At 35.9% G+C, this 26039-nt stretch overlaps 1 protein-coding gene across 1 annotated transcript in view; it reads right to left on the bottom strand.

Moving 5' to 3' along the window:
- LOC118189558 (bone morphogenetic protein 1-like) overlaps window positions 1–26039 on the bottom strand; it is a 1084318-nt gene that overhangs the window by 363746 nt on the left and 694533 nt on the right. The gene's annotated exons all lie outside the window — the stretch shown is intronic.

Genomic DNA, 26039 nt, shown 5'->3' with positions numbered 1-26039 from the left:
TATCGCAAAATAGTTTTAAAATGAACGTATCTTTAGAATTTCCGATACAGAGACTCGCGCGCTGGAGATAAAAGTGTTTTTCTGTGCAACGTTGCGTTCCTCGTTTTGAAATTCTTGAGTTTGTTAATCAAAAATTCGTTAAAGTTTTACAAAATATGAAATCGATAATAAAACAAATTTCAAATTTGAGCTTCCACATGCCCATCTTCGTAGGAGGATTACGTCATTCAAAATTCGATGGCTCTATGTACCGTTGTTTTATCACAATGCGAGAAACATACATACATTTATGCAGATATTTCCTTATTTAATTTCTTCAAATATAATGCAGGACCCTAACATTCGGTGGCAACAGTGTGGAAAGTGAAACGGGCATTTATAGTGAATCAACGCAAAATCGCAAAGCGAAAACAATAGTCCTTCAGGGACAAAGCCCCTTTGGACGAACAAATTTTCTTTGCTTATTACAATTCGTGATTTCCCTAATTCATTGGTACTGATTTCTTCTTTTTGTTTTTATGAGTCATCCACAGCCCATGTTAGTATTCATGAGCCGGACATCTCAAAACGTATGAAATGTTTTGCCTACTACGATTTTTTAACGTATTAATATTCCTGCCTAATAAAATGAATGAATAAATATGAATTTTAATGACTATGAATTATTATCAGGAGCTGATAACAAAGTGTTTAAGGAGTGATTAAGTCGGTAAAATACATGATAAAATACAATAAAAAGTAATTTTAATTGTTGAAAAATGATAAAGAGCACTGATACTTTTATTTCCTTGTAAAAAGAAAAGAAAGTATTGTAATCGCGAAAAATTTCGGGTAACGCATTTAAAAAAAATATCCATTTTGACAGCATAAAAATCCACTTAAACAATGTTTTGCGTGACATCTGTATGTGCGGACAGAATGAAGGACTCTTTTTCTCAAAACGGATTGTAAAAGAGCTTTAAAATGGATTTAGAAGAGTACGCATACAACAAAAACGGGTAGCCTCAGAGTGTCTTGAAATTCTGTACTATATGGTAATGTTATAACATGTAGCTGTATACCTGGTTTTTTGCTATGCTACTTTTTGGTACCAAAAATATACATATATATGTGATATATCGACTCGTTCTCTTACCCGGCTCGGCGAGCTTAGAATTATTGGTTTTATATGTTGGTAACTTGCAAATTTTTTGCTTTAAAGGTGATGGAATCATGTTGTTTCAATTAGGGTTCTTATTCCTTTTGTTAACCTGCATACATAAGTTGTAGAATTATCAACAATTTATAAGTTGTTTAAGTGCTACTAAGGATAACAAAGCCTCCATTTGTTTACATTTGAAACTTCTAGTAGAACAATGAATTAAGCAATTTGTGCACCAACTTCAGTGTCTTTTTTCTCATTAAGCTTTCAGATTTGCGCACCGAAAAACTTGTTTTCTCGCCCGCTGACAGAATTGCGTGGAAATCCTAATTTTAATTGTAAAAATGTTTTCATTAAGAGTTTTATAAATATTCTCCTTTCGGGGAAAGGAATACTGTATTAACTAAACAAGAACTAGATCTCTAATGAAGTTCGAGGAAATTAGTAGGAAATATATCAACAATGCGTATAAGTTTTCATTTTCGGCCAACCGGCGAAGATGGCATTTCAGCAGCGGTAATAAAAAATGCTTTTTCAAAATGCGTTCAACAAATTTGTAAATTATCCAAATGCCAGCAGTACACTAGTAAGAAAAAATAATTGCTAAAAGAACGTAAAAAAAAAATAGTTACCGGAACATTTATACTGAAATATTTATTCAGTAATGGTTTACCCTCTGCATTTGCTGTTATTCAAAATAAAATAAATTCAGATATTTTAAAAAATAAAAAGAAAGAACTAATTCTTTGTTTCTAGGTAATGTTTGAAATAAAACTCGATACGAATTTTTTTCACTTTTCTGGCATATTTATGTTTTATTTAAAATAACGTCGAAATATCTGAGTAATAATTTTTATCTTACTTCTAAAAATGTAAAAGGCAAGGAATTTTTTTTATTTGTTACCTTTGAAGGGTAGAGTTAAAATAAAAACCGAATTGTACTTATGATGGTTAAAAAAGAAAAACAAATTTATTTAACCAAGATTTTAAAAGCGGTGTGATCAATTAAGGAAATAACGTAACGCTTTTAATAAAAATAATATTTCTGTGCTGGAAAATATTATTATCATGGAGAGAATGTTTGTTTCTAAGAGCCAGTGTAGTTTTTATGACATATCGTTTTAACATAGGTACATTTATTTTTGGATGACTGATGTAAGAATTTTTTTTTGTCTTAATCGTAATTTATTATTTTTGCTGAATCAAAAATCCATCAAAAACTTATAAAATTTTAGACCTCAAAGAAAATGCAGGATGAGACAGATTTTAAATTTTTATAAAATTATATAATTGGTTTAATTTTATTTATTATATTATTATACCTAAATTCTAATATATGTTTCTAACATTTATTCTAACGTTTATATTACTCTAATATTTTAGATTTAACTTATTAGTTACATTTTATTTAGTTTTTCCTAAAATTTCAATAATTTAGATTTAAATCTAATGCTTCAGAGTTTATATTACCAAGAACATTTTGCTCAGACACGTTTTTTAACTGTGCTTACATCATGTGTGAAGTTTGTAGTTCAAATATATTCAGATAATTACACAATGCTTTTTATTATTAAAACTATTTATTATATTAGTTATTCCTGAAGATGAAAATAAAAAATCTGATGTGGCCATCACATGACTTCATTGTACGGTCTATTAAGGGGGTTTATACACCTTAAACCCCTTATGATCTTCGAAGATGTGACTGTTGCAAGTTATTTTATTTATTTTAAAAGCAATTACTTTCAACGTTTTACAACTGACTACATAATATAGCTGCTTTAGAAACTAGTAACCAGAAAGTTTGTGTTGCCACATATATTTTTGTAATTTAATTCTCTTTGTGACAAAATATTTCGCCGTGTTTCCACCTTGCGCGCATGATATTTTAAAAGTGGCTAATGGTACATACTTGAAATTGGATGGAATTCTTTATATGGGCACTATTTTCTAACTGAACCAAAAATTTTATGAATATTTTAGTATTAAAAAATTTATGCTTGAAATCATTACAGATTTTTTTAAAAAAATAAGTTTTATAAACTCAGTTCCAAATGAAATAAAAATTTAACATGAAATTCTTAGAATTTTAGGTTCACAGTAGTTTACAAATGTTATAAAATCTACATATTAAATATGGAATAAAATTATGCAACAGAATGTTTTAAACTGTGCGTGTAGGGTGAAAACTTGACGAAACATTTTGTCACAAAGCGGGTTAAATTATAAAAATATTTGTGGCAACACAAACTTTCTGATCGCTATTTCAGAGAACAGCTATATTATTTAGTCAGCTGTAAAAGGTTGGAAGCAATTGCTTTTAAAAATAAATAAGTTATCCCAATTCTTGCAACAGTGACATATTCGAAGATCTTATCTGTTTTAATGTGTATGAGTCCCCTTAAATTATACACAATAATATTAACTCCGTAATAGAAATCTTTAGAAGAAAACCTACGGTGCGTCATCATTTTTAGCAACTACTGTATTTTTAACAATGTATTTTTTGTTGTTTTTTTTTACTAAATTTGATTGGCAAGTGCTTAAAATGGTAAGTACTGAGCTAGATAATTGATGCGAATTTTAGCATAAAGAAATATTTCTATTGATTGTATATCTAGATGAATTTATGGCAGTTTGCATGTTTTGTTCTCCAAAATTAAATATATTGTGTTTTTATTAACTTAATACATTCGCAAAGTAATTCATGAGCCTTCATTTAAAGTCAACACTTCCTTTCCTTGCGTGAAATACGTTTAAAGAGAGGAAACATTTAATTCCTTTGAAATACTTTATATAACATGCACATTTTACGAGTATGCAATACTTTGTTTATTCAGGGAACTGCTTTCTTGACAACAAATATCACATATTCCTTACTCATATTCAAGACACATAAATGCGGAATCCTTTTATTGCAGTCATATTTAACAGCACGTATCACAGTTATTGACCTTCAGAATGAAATAAATACCTGAGATTAACCAACCGAGCTAGCGATCCTACGTGTTAATGAGTCGAAATATTTCATGGAATACCGAAATAGATTCTATCTAGCTTTTAAACCAATGTAAAGATGGATGACCTTTGGACTTCCGGATTTATTTCCAGGCAATGTAAATTTGATAAAATACATGATTTCACATAAATTGGTAAAGTGTGTAGAAATTGTTGATTTAGGTTAATTTAAGTATTTTACAGTCGATGACAAAAAGGTTTTGGAGGGTAAAGAAGTTTGGGATAAAATTCGTAAATAATTTGACTGACCGATTATTTTATGTTAATTACTTGTACGAAGTAAAAAGGAAGTATTGCAATCGCGAAAAGTTTCAGGCAGCATATTTCAACGAAAATCTCCATATTGACCGCTATCGAATGCAATATAACGATGTTTTTGCGTGATATCCGTGCGTAAGGACAGAATAAAATACTCTTTTCCTTCAAAAAAATTATAAAATTGCTTTAAAATTAATTCTGAAGAGAATTTTTCGTGGTGTCTGTACGAACGTATGTACGTACGTGTGTACGTACGTGCGTACGTACTTATCTCGCATAACTCAAAAACGAGAAGTTGAAATTTTGTATATAGGACTGCTATAACATGTACATGTGCACCTCGTATTTTGGTTGCAATCGGCCGCACCAAACGTATATAAATATATTTATATATATATATATTCACTCTGTTACCCGGCTCAGTGATGTCAGTTTCTTTACTCTTATATGTTGGGAAATTGTACATTTTTTTCTTTACAAATGATTGAATTATGTTGTTTTTATCTTCCGGTTAAGGATTTTATGCCTTTGGTAAATCTGTGTGCAATATTTTTAGAATTATCAGCAATTTTAAAGTTGTCTATGTGCCGCTAAGCCTTTTTTTAATGTCGGCCATTGATGTTTACATTTGAAACAGGAGACTAGTGGATTTGTTCCCAATCTAGAGAAACTTAGCTTCGCAACAACAAAGATAACGCATTCATTTATTATTGCCAATTAAATCATGCTTAATTTTTTCTGGAATGTTTTCGAGGAAATAATTCTTAAGACTTACTTCGTAATTTTTAATATAGATATTTTGAGTTTTTTTTTTTTTTTTTTTTCTTCTTCTGTAATTTCTGTTTTTCATCGACCTACATAAGAATGCAAATTAGGTAAAGTTTGCGAAATAAATGCAAGCGATAGTGGGCGTGGACTGGCAGTATTAAGTTAGCTGTTTATTCTGAGTTTCGACAGCTTTAAGACGTCCTTCTGAGCATCCGTCCTGTTGAACATGTGGAGGTGAATTGATTTACCTTTTCTCAGGCGGTGATACCGTGGAGTACTAAGCATCAATTTGTTTGTGTTTATTTAATTTAAATATTTTATGTTATATGCTTTTAGAGACATTAGGTATTTTTTGTAGGAGCAATGATGAAAAATGAACAAAGCATTCGCCGGGAATCGAACCACGGACCTCTGCATCCTGGCCCAGCTTGCAGAACCACTACACCACGAAGGCACGCCAAGTGGGAGAAATACCTTATATACCCCCTTTTAAAGGGCGACTGGGGTTTTTAGGGGACCCAATCGCCAAATCCTGTGTGGGGAGAAATCATCATTCCCCACCCTTTTATTTCGGGCGTTAATTCGAGACCGGAGAGATGAAAAATAGCAACCGCCTTCGCCGGAAATCGAACCACGGACCTCTGGAACATTGGTCCAGCGTGCAGAACCACTACTGCACGAAGGTACTCCAAGAAGGTGGAAGAAATGCCTTATATGGTATTTTCCCTTCATTTTGGGGAGTAATTGGAAGCATATACGAGAGGTTTTAAGTGCGAGTCCCGGCGAGTGCGCTGCACGTTTTTTACTTCTCCTGCTTTAAAGTTTCGAAAGTTCTTGATTTTAAGTCTTAATTGTAAACCTACACACAGTCGCAAATACATCTTTAGTGGAGTTTCTTTTTTGTGTTCCAGCCAGACAGGTCGGACAGCGTGATAGCATATTGGATAGGAGGCAGTTGAGAAGTCCCACTGGGAGTCGATCCTACCCTTGCGGAAAAGCAGTTTTCAACTTTATACCTGGATATATGTACTTTTAATATATTACTTTATTTCTTAGACATATTTTAAGATGCACGTACACTGCACAAAAAAATGGGACAGTTCTATATCTCCCGTTCTACTGGGTGTATACGAGCCAGTTTCAGTTTCCCTTAGAAAATCCTCCACGAAGGCATCCCTCACCTTAGGCAGATAGCCCTAGTGTGCTTTGTAATAATTAAATACACCACCCGTTCTACTGGCCCGATTGATGAAATTCAACTTGTGTTTTTCATGTCTCGAAAGCGCGACTTAGGATATGTATTATATTTATATATAGCATTGTTCTAACATAGGTATTTTGACACAAAATCGTACTTTTTCTGAAATGATATGCCAATTTTTTTTTCCATATTTCGGTTCTACGACTCAAAGGCAAAATGCCAAATTTTGTAAAAATCGCAGGAGTAATTTTTAAAAAACTAGCTCTCAAAGTTCTAGTTGCTCAGTGTTATTCGAGATTGGTACATATTTATTAATCTCTCTTTTTTTAGTAAACTTATTTTATTCACACTTTCACATTTCAAAATTTAGGTTCATTTCAAATAACTCTCGCCCATTTTTTTACGATTTATTTTTAAAATTTGATAAATTTTTCGAAAACAAATTTGAATTATAACCTACGCAATTTTTACCATCATCTTAAAGCTGATGTATTTTTAAGCATACTTACAAAAAATATAGATTTTTAGTCAAAATTTCTGAAGATATACGTTGAATTTATATTCATAGCTTTATATGTTGAGCTAATTTCTTTAAACTACTCGTACGCTTTTTACGAAACTTAACAGTTTGGCTTAATTTAAGTCATAGAATCGGAATGTGGCAAAAATAGTGGCATGGCATTTCAGATAAAGCCCGATTTTGTGTCATAATACCTATGCTAGAGAAATGCTATAAATAAATTAAATACATATTCTATGTCGCGCTTTCGAGACATGAAAAAAGGAATTTGAATTTAATCCATCGGCCCAGTAGAACGAGAGATATAGAACTGCCCCCCCTTTTTTTTTTCTTTTTTCTTTTTTCTTTTTTTTTTTTGCGAAGTGCATATATACGTTATTCTTGGCCGTATATATACGGCTTTAAATATACGGACAAGAATAAATATATTCTTGGCCGTATATATACGGCTTTAAATATACGGACAAGAATAAATATATTCTTGGCCGTATATATACGGCTTTAAATATACGGACAAGAATAAATATATTCTTGGCCGTATGTATACGGCTTTAAATATACGGACAAGAATAAATATATTCTTGGCCGTATATAAACGGCTTTGCCAGTTAAAGAGTTAGCTAAGGGAATGGATACCGTCATAGAAAATTTCTTAAGTGGCTCGCATTCATATCGCACATGAGGAAAAAACACTGGAATTTGCATCCCTGTCATACTACTCAGGGAAATGTTTAGCTGTCATAATGCTCTTGTTACGTATCTTTAAAAATTTAATCATAAAGTTGCAAATAGTGGCTGATATTAAATTAAAAATTTCACAGAATGTGCGAATTTAATGTAATAACTTTTATACATGTCCTTTCTGTGCTATTACTTCTAATGTTTTTTGAAATTTTAACTAATGGTGTGTATGCCCCAATATAAATAAAAAAATATTGTTTACGTTTTAATGAATGCAGCTAAAATTTTGTTCTTAAAATGCCTTAAACGTATTTTATTCTTACTGAATGTTTCACCTTTGTCTTGATAAACTTTCCTTTAGATTCCTTTTTTTAACTGGTTACTTTTATCAGTTTTATGTTGTTGGAAATTGCGTTTATTTAACAAGGTATACTAAAACCACAGGAAAGAATCGCTCAACCTATTATACAACCACTTACTATCCCTTTAAAAGCATAAATTTTCTTGTTCCGAGAACCATTTATTTAATCGTAGAAAATTTATTTCATTCTCTATTTTCTCGCGTACGACTTGGTGTTCTAAGATTTTATTTCTCCCCTAGGGTAGTAAATCCAGAATAAAACTCAGGGAATATAATTTAGCACTTTGTCTCTTAAGAACAAATGATTCGCAGCTGTTCTGTGAAAGATTCCGTGAATAATTCATAACAGAAAATTTCCTGAAACGTTCAGAGAAATTTTATTCTAAAATGACGATGAAGAATTGTAACTCGAAGCAGACAAAATTAATAAACATTTTAATAATTTTCCGATGGCTATAGCCATAGAAAGTCTAAGCTTTCGGTAAATTGTATGCTTAAAATACCGAAATCCCGGTCGCGTCCATTATCCGTTCCGTTCGCCTTCTCTCTTCCTTATTCATTAATGCAGAAAGAAGAGTGAGGATTTCAAATGGCGTCATTTCTACTTCCTAACAAAGAAGCTTCCATTAGTCTCACAGGACAAGCTGCCTGCAATAATCTAATACAATGCATTTGGGAAACTGCATTGTGGTACTGATTACTGGAGGGAAGAAAACAACATCGCAGTCTCGGCCTTTTCGGAAGATTACGGTCGGTTGAATGATGGGTCGTCTTGGGGGTTTAGTCCCTCAAAGGATTAAACTAAAAAAAAACATAAAAAGTTAATTGTTATCCCTATCGGTAGTCGAATTATGGATCCACCATTTGCTAGCTTGATGTACTAAAAACTTAATATCGCAATAGCTCTTTCAAGGGGTGCGAAAATTATTTAGATTCACCCCCACATATAAGGAACTCAGAAAACCTGAACGAAACCCAATCGACCAAATGCACGTGATGACGGCGTAAGCAGTAGGCGTGAAATTTTCGCCACCATATGTTTTTTTTTTTTTTTTTTTTTTTTTTTTTTTATCCGAATCGTGAATCATTTAATTGCTGGCTAGACGTAAAACTTTCTTACAGCAGAAGATCACTTACAAGGAAAAACAAAAATTTCTTATAAAATTATTGTCCTAAAGTACTGGACACATTGTTTTAACGTCCTTTATTTTACATTTGTTTCCAAATTTTGAAATTTTCGTTGTTTCTATTTATGATAGTGAGACAAAAACCTAACTTACTCGGGTCGCTGTTTCATCAACTTACTTTAAGCTGAATGGGTGAATATGCATTCATCCAAATTATCCACAATCAGTGTCCAAAATGATGGCAGTTCAGCTGATGTATTTCAGTGTGCCCTCTGGATATCTCATCATACGTTTGTTCTTACTGCGCTCATAAAGGAAGTATTCTTGCGCCGGAATGTTACTTTTTATTTTTTCTCTCCTTTGCTACGACAGATTAATGAAAGTCAATAGTCCTGCTTGAGTATAACACGTTACTAGGTATTTTTATTTAGAAAACTAGTTTTACGAGTTTGAAATGTTTGTAGTGATATGCGTTCAAATTGAATTTATATTTTTTACTTACGACAAATATTGCCGCTTGTTATATTTCGAAATTATAAATATTGCCACAATTTACATAAAAATATCTTATGTGATAAACACGATATAAAACACTTTATTGTATTTTCTGCTTATGAGTACACTTTTTCCACACGAACCATAGAAATCGATTCATTCTTTACTTAATATTTTATGAGGTATTTTCTGCGTGCTTCTAGGTGTAATGGTTAGCACACTCGGAGCGTATTCAAGAGGTCCAGGTTCGAGTCCCGGTTACGGCATTACTCATTTTCACGCTTCCTGCTTAAAATAATCTGATGTCACTACATTTGCGACTTTCTTCAATCATCTCCTTCCAACAAAACCTAATGACTCTACAGTGGCGCCCGAACTAAAAGGTGGTGGATGATGATTCTTCACCAGCATTTCAGACTGGGTTTCCTAAACCCCAGTCGCCCTGTAAAAGGGGCAGTATATAAGGTATTTTCTCCCTCCATCACGCATGCCTTCGGGGTGTAATATTTAGCACAGCCGGTTCTTATTCGAGAGGTCCAGGTTTGGGCATTGTACATTTTTTAAGTCTCCCGTATCAAAAATACCGTAATGTTTCAACAATCTTTTCATACATGTCACCTGAAATGTTATGTATGTTGACCTTTTTTATACATTGCTGACTTAAGGATTAAGACAAAGGCGGTAAATTAAAATATTTGTTTTCAACAGTTCCTTAACTTCTGTTTCACAACTAACCGCTGCTGTTAAATTTTTTGTTATCCGCTTTAATGTGGAATAAGTAAGTAAGTAAAACTTTCTTACTCTGTCATGAAATGTCATATTTGTAATATATAGAGATAAATGAAAGATCAAGGCCCCATTCCATTCTAGTATATATTACAAACAAGGGCAAATTAATTATATACACTCTTTTGCAAAAAAATCGAAGCAGCATGAAGGAAGTGGTTGTTTTTGATCAATTTAAACATGTGTATAGCTCATACACAAATAATAAAATGATTAAAAAAATCAAGGTCATATTACCTGTTCACGGCTTACAATCACCCATTGAGTGTTCAAATTAATAATTGGACGAACCGCTCCTGGAGGCAATGCATGCTTGAATTCGTCGAGGCAAAGAGTGGTAGAGGTTCCTAATGTCATCCTGTGACACATTCTGCCAGGCATTCATCAGTTGTCGCTCCAGATCTGCGATATTTTGTGGTGCCCGAATCTGGCGGCCTACCATGCCCCGGACATGATCGATTGGTGAAGGGTCTGGTAAACTTGCTCGCCAAGGAAGAGTATCAACCGCACGGAGACAATCCAGAGATATGCGAGCGTTATGTGGCCTGGCAATATCTTGTTTGGAAATGGCCTCAGGATGACGTGCCATGAAGGGTAATGCAACCGGCCTCAAGATGGTATCAATGTATCCTATAGCTGTTATAGATGTACAGAGGATGAATAAAGATGACCTGTTGTCATAACAAACAGCACCCCACACAATCACACACAGCGTTTAGGGCTCTATGCCTTTGTAAAACATAAGCTTATTGGGACCACTGATCCCGCCCTCTCCAGACACGAACACAGTGGTCATCTGCTTCAGGAGTGAAGCGGGAGTCATGGCTGAACACTATACGATGCCACGCCAGACGACTCCGCCAGTGTTGTATGTTCAAGGCCTCCGTGAGCGTAACCCCGTCTGAGACAAGCGTCGTGAGATGGTGGACGGTACCACGGGAGGTATAGACGTGACTGTAGTGCGTTGAATAGTCAACAATGATACCGTTGGGGCGGTTCGGGCCCCGCGAACGATCATCCTATCTTGCCTCGCATTTGTGATCCTTGGCCTTCCAGAGCCTTCATTTCGTCGGCAAGCGGCCTATTGCTCGGTACGACCACCCAGCTCCACGCATCCCTACAATGAGACCACGTTCGAAGTCGTTTAGTTGTCTGCAAGGTCTTCGATATCGTCGTAATGGCATCTTTAGTTACTTCTTTACGGAATTACAATGGCGGCAACAAAAAAAAATTAATTTTCCACCTCTGTTACTGGTTTTATGCTTTGTGAATTACGCACTAGAAATGCGCGCTATAATCGCAATTCCTGTTCATTTACCTTGAAACTTTAATCATCTGCAATGTTCGATCAAGATGTTTTTGCATACGAAATTTCATCACGATCGCAAAAGTCCTTCTTGGTGCTTCGATTTTTTTTTTTTTTTTTTTTTTTTAGCAAAAGAGTGTATTACAAGGTCAGAGAGTAAGGAGGATTTCGATTTTTAAATTGGCGCTTTATTAAAGTAAGTACTCAATAATTAATCTACACGTAATAACCAAAATTCATGTATCTCTTGTAGTCATTCAAAGTTTGGCTCGATTTAGAAAGAGCATGCTAGAGCTATCTGCGTAGGAGGAGGGATGTCTTCGTGGAGGACTTTCTAAGGAAAACTGATTCAGATGTAGAATTTTTTTTTTAATTTCTGCCTTTCTCTACTCTGAAAACCCTATAAAAATATACTGCAGATACTTAACGAGTTTACAGTAAATTTAGTTCAAATATGTAATCCTCCATTTAGTAAAAGACCTTTCGATTTCAGTGAGATATTTGAAGCTTAGGAATTTTCTCAAGCTTATTATATATTCCAGAGTTTTTGGTTACTCCATTTTGGAAATAAGTTATCAGAATTTATACCTGTTTAGCAGAATACTACGGAGGCTAACTCTCCCTTATTTTAGTTAATGTTTTTTCATTCTTCTGCCTTCGTTATTGACTTCGCAGTTCTACCGTAATTTTCGTTATGTTCGGTGTTATAAATATTTAAAATGCTTATAAAAATGTCCTAAATGTTAACTGAGGCTTTTCTTACGGGACTTCGGTGTGATTTATCAATCTACAGGGTGTATAAGTACTGCGGTCAGAAACTTTCAGGAGAGATAGAGTTGGCCTAGACGATGGTAAATCACATAGCAATGCCTGGTCGGAAATGCTTCTCTGGCACAAGCAGTGACGACACAAAACGCAAAAAATAAAGGACGCAAACAGTGAAACAAAACATGTTTTATTACGTTTAGTACAACAGAAACCTACAAATAAGAACAAAAACGAACAACGATCATCATTATAGAAATGTTCGAAATTACGACCCCGGACCGTGATGCAGGACTCGCATCTCTATCGTATGGGAGATCTGCATCACGAATGGCAGATCGAACGGAATGTGAATGACGCACAGTTCTTACATCACGGTCTGGGGCATAATTTCGAACACCTTTGATGATGATCCTTGTCTCTTTATGTTGTTTTTTTCTTTCTTTTTGCTGTACTCAGAATAATAAACATGTTTTCTAAACCCCTTTCGTAACCTTTCTTTCTTGACTTTTTTTTTGGGCCCACCAGCGGCCGAGCGGTAAAATCGCTGAACACTGGTAGTTCGGTCCGAGGTTCGAATCCCGCGAACGGGCTGGCTGCATGGGCGTTTTCGTGGTTTTCCCCATGTCTAACGTGTATACGAGCCAGTTTCCCTTAGAAAGTCCTCCACGAAGGCATCCCTTCCCTTAGGCAGATAGCCCTCGAGGCTTTGCCATAATCACACACACACACACGCTTTCTTGACTTTTGTGTCTTCACTCCCGAGACAGGATAGCGTTTCCGACAATGCATTGCTATGTGATTTTCCATCGTCTAGGTATACTCTATCTCTCCTGAAAGGTTGTCACCGCTGTACTGATACACCCTGTATTTTTAGTAAAATAGCACGCTTCCACTGATGGGAATAAATGACGGGAGAGGGATTACGAGACAACAGTTTTAGACCATTTACTCTATATCTAAAAGATCTTAAAAAACATTATAAATGTTACGAATTTTGTGTACATGTAAATAATTTTAGTGAAATTATGTCTAAAATTTTATTATTTGTTGTATAATATAACACAAAAGGCCTCAAGATTGAAGGTTCACAGGAAAAATAAGGTTACAGACATAAATCCATTTAACATTGAGGTATATGTCTATTTCGCCAAACTAGTGAGTTGAGTTGAGTTGAGAGCAGAATCTGGACACCCGTGCGGCTTACTAAGACTATTCGGGTATAGTCCAGGTTCCGCAACTATCCAGGGCAACACCTCATGGGGCCTATAAGGGCATACGTTGGTCCTGTATACATGCTTACATAGTTACATAGTTCATAATATATGCTTACATAGTTCATAGTACATGCTTATATACAAGTAGTTCATAATACTTGCTTATATAGTTCATACATATACATGCTTACATAGTACATAGTGGCTTACATAGTTCATAATATATTGAGCCTGTTACATAATACATACATATAGTTCATAATAATTTTCATTGGCCATAGTACATACATGTTTCATAATATATTGAGCCTGTTATATAATACATAGTGGTTTACATAGTTCATACTTGCTTACATAATTCATAATATATTGAGCCTGTTACATAACACATACATAGTAGTTCATAATAATTTTCATTGGTCATAGTACATACATGTTTCATAATATATACAGTGGGCCGTAATACATACATGTTTCATAATATATACAATAAAAATAAAAAAAATAATAATAATAATAATAAATAAAAAAAATTAAGGAAAAAAAAATTACAAAAAAAAAAAAAAAAAAATCTGAAATGTTTCAGATTTTAAATTACGTCCAAAGGGGTGTTTTTTAACATTTTGTGTGTTACCTTTCTTTATTAAATATCATGTTCCTCGCACTTAAACCATAAGATCCAGTGCAACAGCAATATCGCAAAATAGTTTTAAAACGAGCATATCTTTAGAATTTCCGATACAGAGACTCACGCGCTGAAGATAAAAATGTTTTTTCTGCACAACGTTGCCATTGCTCGCTTTGAAATCCTTGAGTTTGTTAATCAAAAATTCGTCAAAGTTTTAAAAAATAGGAAATCGATCATAAAACAAATTTCAAATTTCAAATTGGGTCTTCCACATGCTCATATTCGTTGGAGGATTACGTTATTCAAAATTCGATGACTCTATGTACCGTTGTTTTATCACAATACGAGAAATATACATACATTTATGCAGATTTTTCATTATTTAATTTCTTCAAATATAATGCAGGACTCTAACATTTTGTGGCAACAGTTTGAAAAGTCAACCGACATTTATGAGTCCGACGCAAAATGCCAAAACGAAACTAATAGTCCTTCGGGATTCAAATCCCTTTGGACTAAAAAAAAAGATAGAAGAGAGAGAAGAGAGATTGACAAGGAACTACTCCCCACTGCACAAATCTGTTCCCAATTCCTCCAGTTTCTGCATTATCTTGCATATTTTGATGCGAAATGCTGGCTGTTTGATCAGATAACGCTTATCAGAAGTTGCCTGTTCAGGAAGCTGCACATGCCACTGTGCGGTTAGAGGGCATTGGGTCAAGTAGTGGTCTGGTTTACTAATGCCTCCACAGACACAACTTTCGGTATTTTCAAGTCCTCTCTCATAATAATAGGAGGGGAAATGCCCGTGCCCCGTCACAAATCTCGTTATTTGTGGGGATGACTCGAGACGATCGAGCGAAACTTTATGGTAATATTCATAGGTCTTCCTGCTTTGTTCGGTAGAGTCCCATTCCCATTGCCACTGGTGCTGAGCTGCTGTCCTTGTCACTTTTTTAAGGTGAGACCACGGGAGTTTGGTAATTACGCATTGTGCATCGATATTGTGAGCTGCTTCTTTTGCTAGCCTGTCGGCTTCCTCATTACCTTGAATGCCGGCATGTGCCTTTATCCAAGATATGAGGATATTCATTGTCGACGAACGTGTCCTGAATCTCCGCTATGACAGGAGAAGGATGTCTGGGATTTCGTAAGGCATATATGACCGAGAGGCTGTCTGTAAGAATATTAACAGTGGATCCTAGTGGGGGGCTTGTTAACTCGATAGCTTTACGAATCGCAACTGCTTCAGCCTGGAAAACTGAATTATTCTGTCCCATATGACCTTTCCATGTTATCAGCGTTTCTTTGTTCTTAGTTACTATAAGGCCACAGCCTACTTGTCCGTCAACTTTTGAACCATCCGTATAAACATAATATTGATCCTTTATGTCAGAGTCATCTTTCCATGATGTGTGTGGGCTGAGACTCCTTTTCCGTAGTTAGACGAATGGATGACATTTACTGGCCTTATTTCTTCATGGAGGCTGCGCTGAGAGGTGGTGTGTGCTACAACCCCTTTTCCATGGTGTGAAGGATGGGTGGCAACGGTTTTGGTGACTAATTTGTGTCGCCAGATTTGACAAGAGCTTGTAAAATTTGAGAACCGTTTGGCGATGTTTTGCTCCTCCTTTATAGCAGTAACTTAATAACTGTAATTGCTAAAAAAGATGTTGGAAAAACTTTGAATGACATATTAAAATATCCCTGTAAGTCAAGTAATTTTTTTAAAATTTATTTTAAAAACGAAAGATAAAAAAGAAAAGAACATTTCAGATTATCTTTTTTGGTGACTGAAACATTTTAGCCAGTTTTTTTGCCAGTTGAATGGCTTTTAGCTAAACTTTTTAAGTTTAGTATTGGAGGCAAGTGAGATTATTAAAGTGACCAAACTTTCCCTTATTCTCGAATTCCCCTCATTTTCGAATTGGTCAGACATAGAGCATTTCCTCTTTTCATTGATTCTGTTAGAGGAAATAGCTCTGTAACTTCGAAAAAAAAATCAAGTTTCTTTTGTTACATGATTACATTTATAACAAAAAATGCAAGAAACCTCTAACACACAATAATAGTTTAATCAATTACTGTCAAACCATTACTTATACCAAAAATAATCTGTTACACATGAGTGACCAAATTATTAGCAGTCAATAATTACTTTGATTGTAACTAGAAAATGGAAGGTAGGGGCTTAGAGCACGACTGATAGCATTACTGTCAATAGTTATTCTTACTGAAAACAAAGTATTAAAAGTCTGATAGGGAAACTCAAAGCCCACTTCTCTGCTTTTAAAGATATCGCTGTCTGCTTTTAAAAATATCCACAAGGAAATTAATATTTAAAACAGACCTAAACACCACGTTTACAATGAAGTTTTTTAATGTTCGAACGTTATGAAATTCATTCATGTTAAATATTAAATATTAAGATTCAAATTACATTTATTTAATCTTTGACATATACTTATAAGGTATTTTCACCCTCCTTCCAGCATGCCTTCGTGGTGCAATGGTTAGCATACTCGGTGCGTATTCGAGAGTGGCGCCCAAACTAAAAGGTGGTGGATGATGATCCTTCACCACCAGGATTTGGCGATTGGGTAACTTAATCTCCAATCACCCTTTAAAAGAAAGAGTATATAAGTTATTTTCTTCCTCCTTTCTGCATGCCTTCGTGGAATAACGGTAACAGATTTGCTGCGTATTGGAAAGTTCCAGGTTTGAGTCCTGGTGAGGGCGCTGATCATTTTTCATCTCTCCTGTTTAAAAAAATACTAATGTCTCTACGTACTGATTACCTAAGAGAAAGTAACAAACTAATCATCTCTAAACGCACAATTAAATTACGCATAAATCTGAGTATTTCTTGTATTTTGAGTTTAATATCTTGTTTCGTGAAATCAGATGATTAAGTTTTGCATTCTGTTATTCATTGTTACGGATATTGCATTAAAATTCAGTGTCCATTCATGTAGATATTCTTGCATAGTAATGAGATCATAATTTTTAGTAACAGCTTTTACTTAATTAAAAATTGATGATTGCATAAAATATACAGTTACTCACTTATAGAGCCATTTTTCCCTTCCTGTCTTTCTCTTTATCTCTTTTTTGTTTGTTTGTTTGTTGCTAGATTTTATAGCAAATGTAAAAAAAAAAAAAAAAAAAAAAAAAAAAAAAAAAAAAAAAAAGAAGAAGATGAAGAAACGTATAACCTTATTTCCAGGCTGTCGCGAGCTTGAAAAGGAAAAAAGAAAATATAATAATAATTCTGCATTCGATTTTCGATCGTTTGGTGCCATGACGTCACCAGAGTATGCCTAGGATATCTCTAGATTAGGCGTCAAAAAAAAAAAAAAAAAAGTAAAGAAAAGCTCACGTGGAGAACCAAAGCGGGTCAACTTTTCTTGTCAGAAGGCACTTAGCAAAAGAAAAAAAAATCGATGATTACTGGCGATGATGGGAGCGATGAATGGGGTTCAACAATCGATTTCCTTTGTTAGAAGGAAGTACTTTCCCTTTAAATATCTCCTGCTCCCTGTGGAAACGTTTGTTATAGGAATCTTGGAATCCCATTTTGAACTGGGGACTTTCTAAGAGCAAAGCAGTATCCAAAATGTTAAGCGAAAGAACGCTGATATCTAGAAACGATATCTTTGGCTGATATAAAATAAAAATTTTTGATATCTGAAATGTGAGAGGTAACTTTCCTATTCATGATTTACATATTTTATCGATATGTATGCATGCGATTGATACCTATAAAAATTCTTGACCGTTTGAATGAAAATATAAAGTTTTATATCTTGCATACTAATAGATATTTATCTTAGTATGCTACACTTTTAAAAGTATACTCATTTTTCTTTTTACAATTGTTTATAATTTAACTTGAAATATTCCTTAGGTTGACTAAAACCTTTTAAGTATTCACATTTTGACATTCAAAATTTCTGAATGAAGGAAAAATTAGTTATGAAGAACAATCTTGGCGGTATAGAGATAATAGAAGATGCGTCTATTCGGATGTATCAAGTTTTAACGGGTCACGAATACAGAGTGTTTCAGCACAACGGTTACAAACGTTCAGAGAAATAGAATACATCTACACCAGGAGCTCTCAAACATAAGCCCGCGGGCACCATGGCGCACGTCGATCGTTTAATGTGTGCCCGCCGTTGTGTGATCACAATGAAAATGTTTTAGTTTTCAGTAAAATACTATCTGGAAGGTTTCTCATTTTTAATAGAATATAAATTGCTTCTAACACCAGCACAAAGCTAAATGCGACGGATCTCTTTTTTTTTATGCGCATGTATCCTCTATCCAACTATAAATTCCCATTGAAAAAGTAAAAGGTGCTCGCCGTTCAACAGATATTCGAGAATGTGCTGTTAGGCACAAAAAGGGTAGAAGACTCCTGACCTAGACGGTGGAAAATCACGTAGTAACGCTTGGTTGAAAATGTTTTCCTAGTGCAGTAGTGACAACACAAAATAGAAGAATGGAAGGACACGAACAGGGTGGAACATATGTTTATTATGCTTAGTACAGTAGAAACCTAGAAATAAAGACAAAAACAGACAACGATTGTCATCAAAGAAGATGTTCGAAATTAGGACCTCGGACCGTGATGCATACCACAAATCTCCGAAGCATGGACGTTCTGGAATATACCAGACCACACATCCCCGACGCATAGATGTTCTGGAACATAGTGTTACGAATTTGGTACTTAAAAAGCTAATGTTAGTTCAATTATAAATTAAATGGTTTTATTTCCCACGCAGTGCAACGCGTGACGAATATTAAAGGAAAGCTAAGCTGGAAAACTGAATATACAAGAGCGCGTGCATTAAACATTTAATAAATATCTCTTTGATTTCTAGAAAGTACTAGAAAATTCTCGCGCGTGATTTTAAAATCTTATAATAGGAGGGAAACATCTCAGTTCGTAGTTGCTTAGTTTGTTGTTGTTTAGAAAACTGCTCTTGTTGACTGTAGCGAATTCGCGGATTAGCTTTCTTTAGCTGTTTTGAATTACGTTCTATTGGACATTTGAGTAGTTAAAAGATAACTACTGTGAGATATACTGCATGATAATTTGAGAAAATTTAAGCATTTTTGTTGTGATAATAATAAATTTTTGTTCATTTTTCATCGGACTTGTGCATTCATTTTATAACGAACCCGTACGCACGCAACAATATTTGGTGTCAGGAGTGGGATTTGAATGTCAATAACAAGAGCGATGGAAGAGCAATTAAGGCAGTTGATATCAGCGTTTGCCTCGCTTAAAGATGAGATGAAATCTAATCAGGAGGAAATGAAATTGGGCCAGGAATTCTTTAAGGAAGAGATGAAATCCGTTAAAGACGACATGAAAGCAGGTCAGAACGAAATGAAAAGAGAAATTGCCTGCGTAATAGAAAATAAATTTGAGGCTATGGAAAGCAGAATAGACGCGGTCGAAATTAAAGTTGGACAAATTGAAGAAAACTTTTCTTCTGTGAAAAGCAAATAGAAGACAGAGTTTCGGCCGTGGAACAACAAATAGGTTACAGAGTTGATTCATTCAAAGAAGAAGTAGAAGGAAGAGTTTGTCCTGTTAAACAACAAATCGAACCACAAATTGATGAAAGAGTTTCTGCAGTGGCCAAAGAAATGGATACTCTAAAGAAATTCGTAGCGACGGCAGGGAGCAGGAGTGATGATTTTAAATTCTTTCCGATGCCTGCTCGTCCATCTCTAAAGCTATACACATATGATGGGAAGACGTCCTGGCAAGTGTATAAGACCCAATTTTCTATAGTTGCGGATGCGAATGGATGGGATTCCCAAGCTAAGGCCTGTCATCTTGCCGCTTCTTTGAGAGCAGACGCAGCGGATATCCTGCAGACTCTTTACGAAAACCAGAGATTAGACTTTGAAGCTCTATCCGGCGCATTGGAGCTGCGCTTTGGGGAGAAATGCCTGAAAGACTACCGTAGGCTTCAATTAAAATCCCGCCAACAGAAGCCAACTGAAACACTTCAGGAACTCGCCACGGATGTTGAAAGGCTGTCACATCACGCCTTTTCGGAGTGTCCGACAGAAACAAGAGAAATCCTGTCCCTGCAATATTTCATCGATGGCATCCGGGACCCTGAAATACAGAAAGCACTGCGAATGGCGGATGTTAAAGATTTGAAAAGCGCTTTAGTGTACGCCAAGAAATTCGAGGCAGCCCAGCAAGCAACTAGTAGAGATCGCTACCCAGCCAGAGCTGTGCGAGCCCACGAGCCAGTGGATCAAATGATGGCTCGTTCAGATGATTTATCCAAACAAGTCGACGCTTTGATACGGAGTAGCAGTGAGAACAAAGTGGCTCGAAGGTGTTGGAGATGTAGTTCTGCAGGTCACCTACGACGGCATTGCAGAACACCCCAGGGCACGGATAATAAAATGGATGATTTGACAAGACCAGTGAATGCCTTGAGACGGAATATTGGTGAGCAGAAACCAACTCTAAAGTGCTGGAACTGCGGTGTTGAAGGCCACATACAAAGGAACTGCAGAACACCCCAAAGCACGGAAAGTAAGAGAGGCGGGTTAAATAGCCAATTAAATGCCATGGGACAGAAAAGGATTGACAAGAAACCAAAGTGCTGGAACTGTGGAACTGAAGGCCACGTACGAAAGAATTGCAGAACACCCCAGGGTACGGAAATTGAGACCATTTCTCAGCAACGACGCAGGAAACAAATTAATGACCACATCAAGGAACGGAGGTTGCCAGATAATGTAAAATTTCTAGAGTGAGTGGAACAGTAACGGACTGCCCATCAGTGGAAATATCGATGGAGTTCCTTGCAATATGATCATTGACACAGGAGCTAATGTTACCATCATTAGGAAAGATTTAGCTGAAGAGTTTAAAGATAAACTTTTTGGACGCCATCCTGTGCTACCCTTCAGACTGCGTCTGGTGATAAGATCGACATAGATGGGAAGTTAAACGTGAAATCATGTTTGGAAGTGCCGCCTACCATCATACGGCTTATGTGGCGGATATTACAGATTCATACATACTCGGATTGGCCTTTCTAAGGAAATTTCTAAGGAAAATAATTTTTCCTTAGTCTTCAAAAACAATAAGCTGTTCTCAGCATCTGAAGACATGAGGATCCATCTTCAAAAGGAATCATCGCCTGGAAACGCCGACGTCTCATGTGAAAGACCCTATTCAGAAAGCCGCCGAAATCCTACTATGGTCGGAGAGAAACACCAGACTACCGGGTATTCACCATCACAGATGCTCTAAGGTCGAGACCTTCGTCTGCCTTGTGACCGCCTGTTTAATCGCCATACAGATGCGCCTTCATCGCCTGAGGAACACATCTAAGATGTCTATGCCCGTTTTGAAGTGATGCACCGTTCCGCACGAAAGCGAGTGAACTTGGCGACGGAGAAAGTTAAGACCAGATACAACGCGAGAGCTACTGGACATGGATTCAACAAAGGAGACAAGGTGTGGTTGTGGAATCCAACTCGACGGAAAGGACTTGTCCGAAATTACAGTCACCTTGGGATGGCCCGTACACAATCCTAAACAGGCTGAATGACGTCTTGGTTCGGATTCGTAAGTCTTCGAACTCTAAACCTAAAGTCGTTCATTACGACAGGTTACCTCATTACTATGGCCATAGTACGTAATAAAAATAATTGTAAATAGTATAAGACCATGGTCCTTTTTGTTTTTAAATGTGTATTTGATTTATTTGTATTTAGTATTTGATTTACATTTAGTATTTGATTAGTATTTGATTTGTATTTGATAGCATTTCATTTGTTTTATTTATTACATTTATTGTTCATGTTGTTTATTATTGTAATGTAATGCTTATTATTGCATTTATACTTTAGTTGTAAGTTTGGCATCCTGTTCAGGGATTGTACGGCCCGGGACGTGCAATCCTTGGGAAGGGGGCAGTGTTACGAATGTGGTATTTAAAAAGCTAATGTTAGTTCAATTATAAATTAAATGGTTTCGTTTCCCGCGCAGTGCAGCGCGTGACAAATATTAAAAGAAGAAAGCTAAGCCAGAAAATTAAAAATACAAGAGCGCGTGCATTAAATAAATAAATATGTCTTTTTGATTTCGAGAAAGTACTAGAAAATTCTCGCGCGTGATTTTAAAATGTTATAAAGGAGGAAAACATCTCAGTTCGTAGTTGCTTAGTTGTTGTTTAGAAAACTGCTCTTGTTGACTGTAGCGAATTCGCGGATTAGCTTACTTTAGCTGTTTTGAATTACGTTCTATTGGACATTTGAGTAGTTAAAATATAACTACAGTGAGATATTGTAATACTGCATGATAATTTGAGAAAATTTAAGCATTTTTGTTGTGATAATAATAAATTTTTGCTCATTTTTCATCGGACTTGTGCATTCATTTCATAACGAACCCGTACGCACGCAACAATATGGTTATTATCCGTAGTACAGTAGAAACCTAGAAAAAAAAAAAAAAAAAAAACAGACAACGGTTTTCATCAAAGAAGGTGTTCTTCATCAAAGAAATTAGGACCTCGGGCCGTGGTGCAGCCCACAAATTCCCGACGCATGGACGTTCTGGAAAAATATGTTTATTATACTTAGTACAGTAGAAACCTAGAAGTAAGGTCAAAAACAGACAACGATTGTCATCAAAGAAGATGTTCAAAATTAGGAACTCGGACCGTGATGCATACCACAAATCTCCGAAGCATGGACGTTCTGGAATATACCAGACTACAAATCCCCGGCGCATGGACATTCTGGAACATATGTTTATTATGCTTAGTACAGTAGAAACCTAGAAGTAAGGTCAAAAACAGACAGCGATTGGCATCAAAGAAGGTGTTCGAAATTAGGACCTCGGACCTTGATGCAAGCCACAAATCTCCGACGCATGGACGTTCTGGAAAATACCAGGCATGTCCTGCAATTCTTCAGAAACTGCCACGACGTGTGCAACAAGTCCATCAGAAGTGTTAACTTTCGGGTTTCGTACACCAGTGTCTTGACGTATCCTCTCCACAGGAAGTAGTCAATGTAAGTTAGGTCTGGCGATCTTGTTGGCAAATACACTGGACAACCCCTGCCAATCCAGTGTTAAGGATACGTTGAATTTAGATAGAGACGCACATCAAGTCTATAATGTGACGCGTTCCAACATTTTACCTGTGCTAAGCAGGATAAACAGACTTTCTCACTCTGTTCATGTCCTTCCTTCCTTGTGTTCTGCATCGCCACTAGTCGCGCCAAAAAAGCGTTTTCGACCACGCATGCCGATGTGATTTACCATAGTCTAGGTGTTCTTTATCTCTCCTGAAAGTTTGTAACTGTGCTGAATTACCCTGTATAATGTACAGTATTGCGTAAGCATAGTGGACATGTCATTGCACGGACACAATATCTTTCTATGAAATTGTTCCACCATTTTCTTCAAGTATTGGCTATAATGATTCCTTTAATATTTCATTATATTCCCGCATTGCCAATGACTCACGTTACAAACATAATATCATATACATAATAGTCTAATTATCCATGAATGCAATCCAGAAATTGGCTTGCATGTTATTCCTGCACTTTTCTTGTTTTGGGCCACCAGTGAGATTATGACGCATGAGTCTTCATGTTTCATTCCTCACGTTTCAACAGCAACTAGTTGGAAATTTTGCATTTCTGTTTAGCTATATCGGTTCATGGTGTCTATGTATCTTCAGAGAAATTTCTATGAGAATGACATCAAACTTTTCTGCGAGTTAAATCTCAACGGAGTATGCAGTTTCGTCTGGTGTTAGCGAAGAAATGTTAATTACGTACCTCGCGAAAACGTCTTTCCTTCTTCAGTTACCATCAAGATCAACAAGAGATAAGCCTCTACCAAGCTGGCTCAAGCTAATAAGCTCATCTAACTTCATATTTAGAAGTTTCTCAGTGTGTTTTTCTTCGCAACCAACTTACGTATTTTGAATTTTTTGGATGTACAAGTTACATCTCCTTATTCCTGCATTCTGCGGTCCAAACTTTCCCAATATCCAGTATGCTTTGGCTCTAACTCCAGTTATGTTTTAGTTCTGCCGTAAGGTGGGCATTACCAGTATATTTTAAATCTTTCGATAGCTTTTATGGGTTCTGCTATAAATATGGCTCAAGCTAATAAGCTCATCTAACTTCATATTTAGAAGTTTCTCAGTGTGTTTTTCTTCGCAACCAACTTACGTATTTTGAATTTTTTGGATGTACAAGTTACATCTCCTTATTCCTGCATTCTGCGGTCCAAACTTTCCCAATATCCAGTATGCTTTGGCTCTAACTCCAGTTATGTTTTAGTTCTGCCGTAAGGTGGGCATTACCAGTATATTTTAAATCTTTCGATAGCTTTTATGGGTTCTGCTATAAATATGGCGTTATAAATAGCACTTAGATTTCGAAAACTGTTTATTAATTCATACATAATTTAATTTTCTACTTTCTGCATACTAATTTACTACATTCATAAGCACAGCAGGATGAAAGCTAAGAAACTAAATGATTCAAAAGACGATGTTTAGTGAGCTAATTTACAGTGGTTTGCATAAAATTGTACAGTCGTTAGTTTATTTTGATGCAAGAGACCTGAAAATTGAGCAGTGCCTTCCCCGGGACTAGAACCTGGACACCTCGAATACGCGCCGAGTTTGCTACCATTACACCACGAAGGCATGCAGAAAGGAAGGAGCAAATACCTTACATATTTTCCCTTTCAAAGCGGTGTCTGGGGATTAGGGGGTCCAATCGACAAATACTGTCGGTGAAGAAACACCATCCACCAACCTTTACTGGGAGCGCCACTGTAGAGTCGTTAGAATATTTTGATACTGGGGACATGAAAAATTAGAAATGCCCTTGCTGGGACTCGAACCTGGATTTCTCGAATACGTGGCGAGTTTACCAACCGTTACACCAGAAAGCCATAGTGGAAGGCGGGAGGAAACACCTTATATACTTCCTATAAGATCAACTTGTTTGGTTAGGTGGGTTACCTCATATGCTCCCGCTTTTACCCATTTGCTAAATCCTGGTGTTAAAGAATCGACATACACAACCCTTTTTTAATTCGGGCGCCACTGTAGAGATATTAGGTTTTTTGTAGCAAGAAATACACGAAAAATGAGCAAAGCCTTCTCCAGGACTCGAACCTGCAACTATCGAATACGCGCCGAGTGTGCTACCACTACACCACGAATTCATGCAGAAAGGAAGAGAAAATACCTTAGTAATAAAATCGTTGTGTAGAAACTTTGGGATAAGTATGTTTTCTTCTTTTAAGCTTTGCTTTACATTTAACATCACACCAGCGCGTACATAATTAATTAATATGGTGATAAATCGATGTGTTTCAACTACTAAATAAAAATTTTCTCATAATTCGATTTTCGCCATTTCGCAGTGATTTAAAAATGGGGCGGTATAAAATTTGCTCCAGATTCAATCAGAGGTAGCGTTTGAAGCATGCAGTTTTAAATAAAAAAACATATTTATTTCATAATGCAAACGACTTATTTTGTTACTGCTATGTGAAATTAAATTTTCTTCACACCTGCAGATGATTTTTGCATGATCGAAAATGCACAACTGATTTTTTCTATTATATGCTGACATTTAAGTATGCTCTGTCCAAGCTGAAAATGATCCGTTCTTATACGCGAAGGAAGTGGTACCGTTAGAGTAATCCTTATAAATGACTTTTTCATTA

Source organism: Stegodyphus dumicola, chromosome 7 (assembly GCF_044657685.1).
Source record: "Stegodyphus dumicola isolate Sdum_Otavi_A_Nest chromosome 7, ASM4465768v1".
In the NCBI taxonomy this organism is placed as follows: domain Eukaryota; kingdom Metazoa; phylum Arthropoda; class Arachnida; order Araneae; family Eresidae; genus Stegodyphus; species Stegodyphus dumicola.
This window is presented reverse-complemented; position numbering and strand designations above follow the sequence as displayed.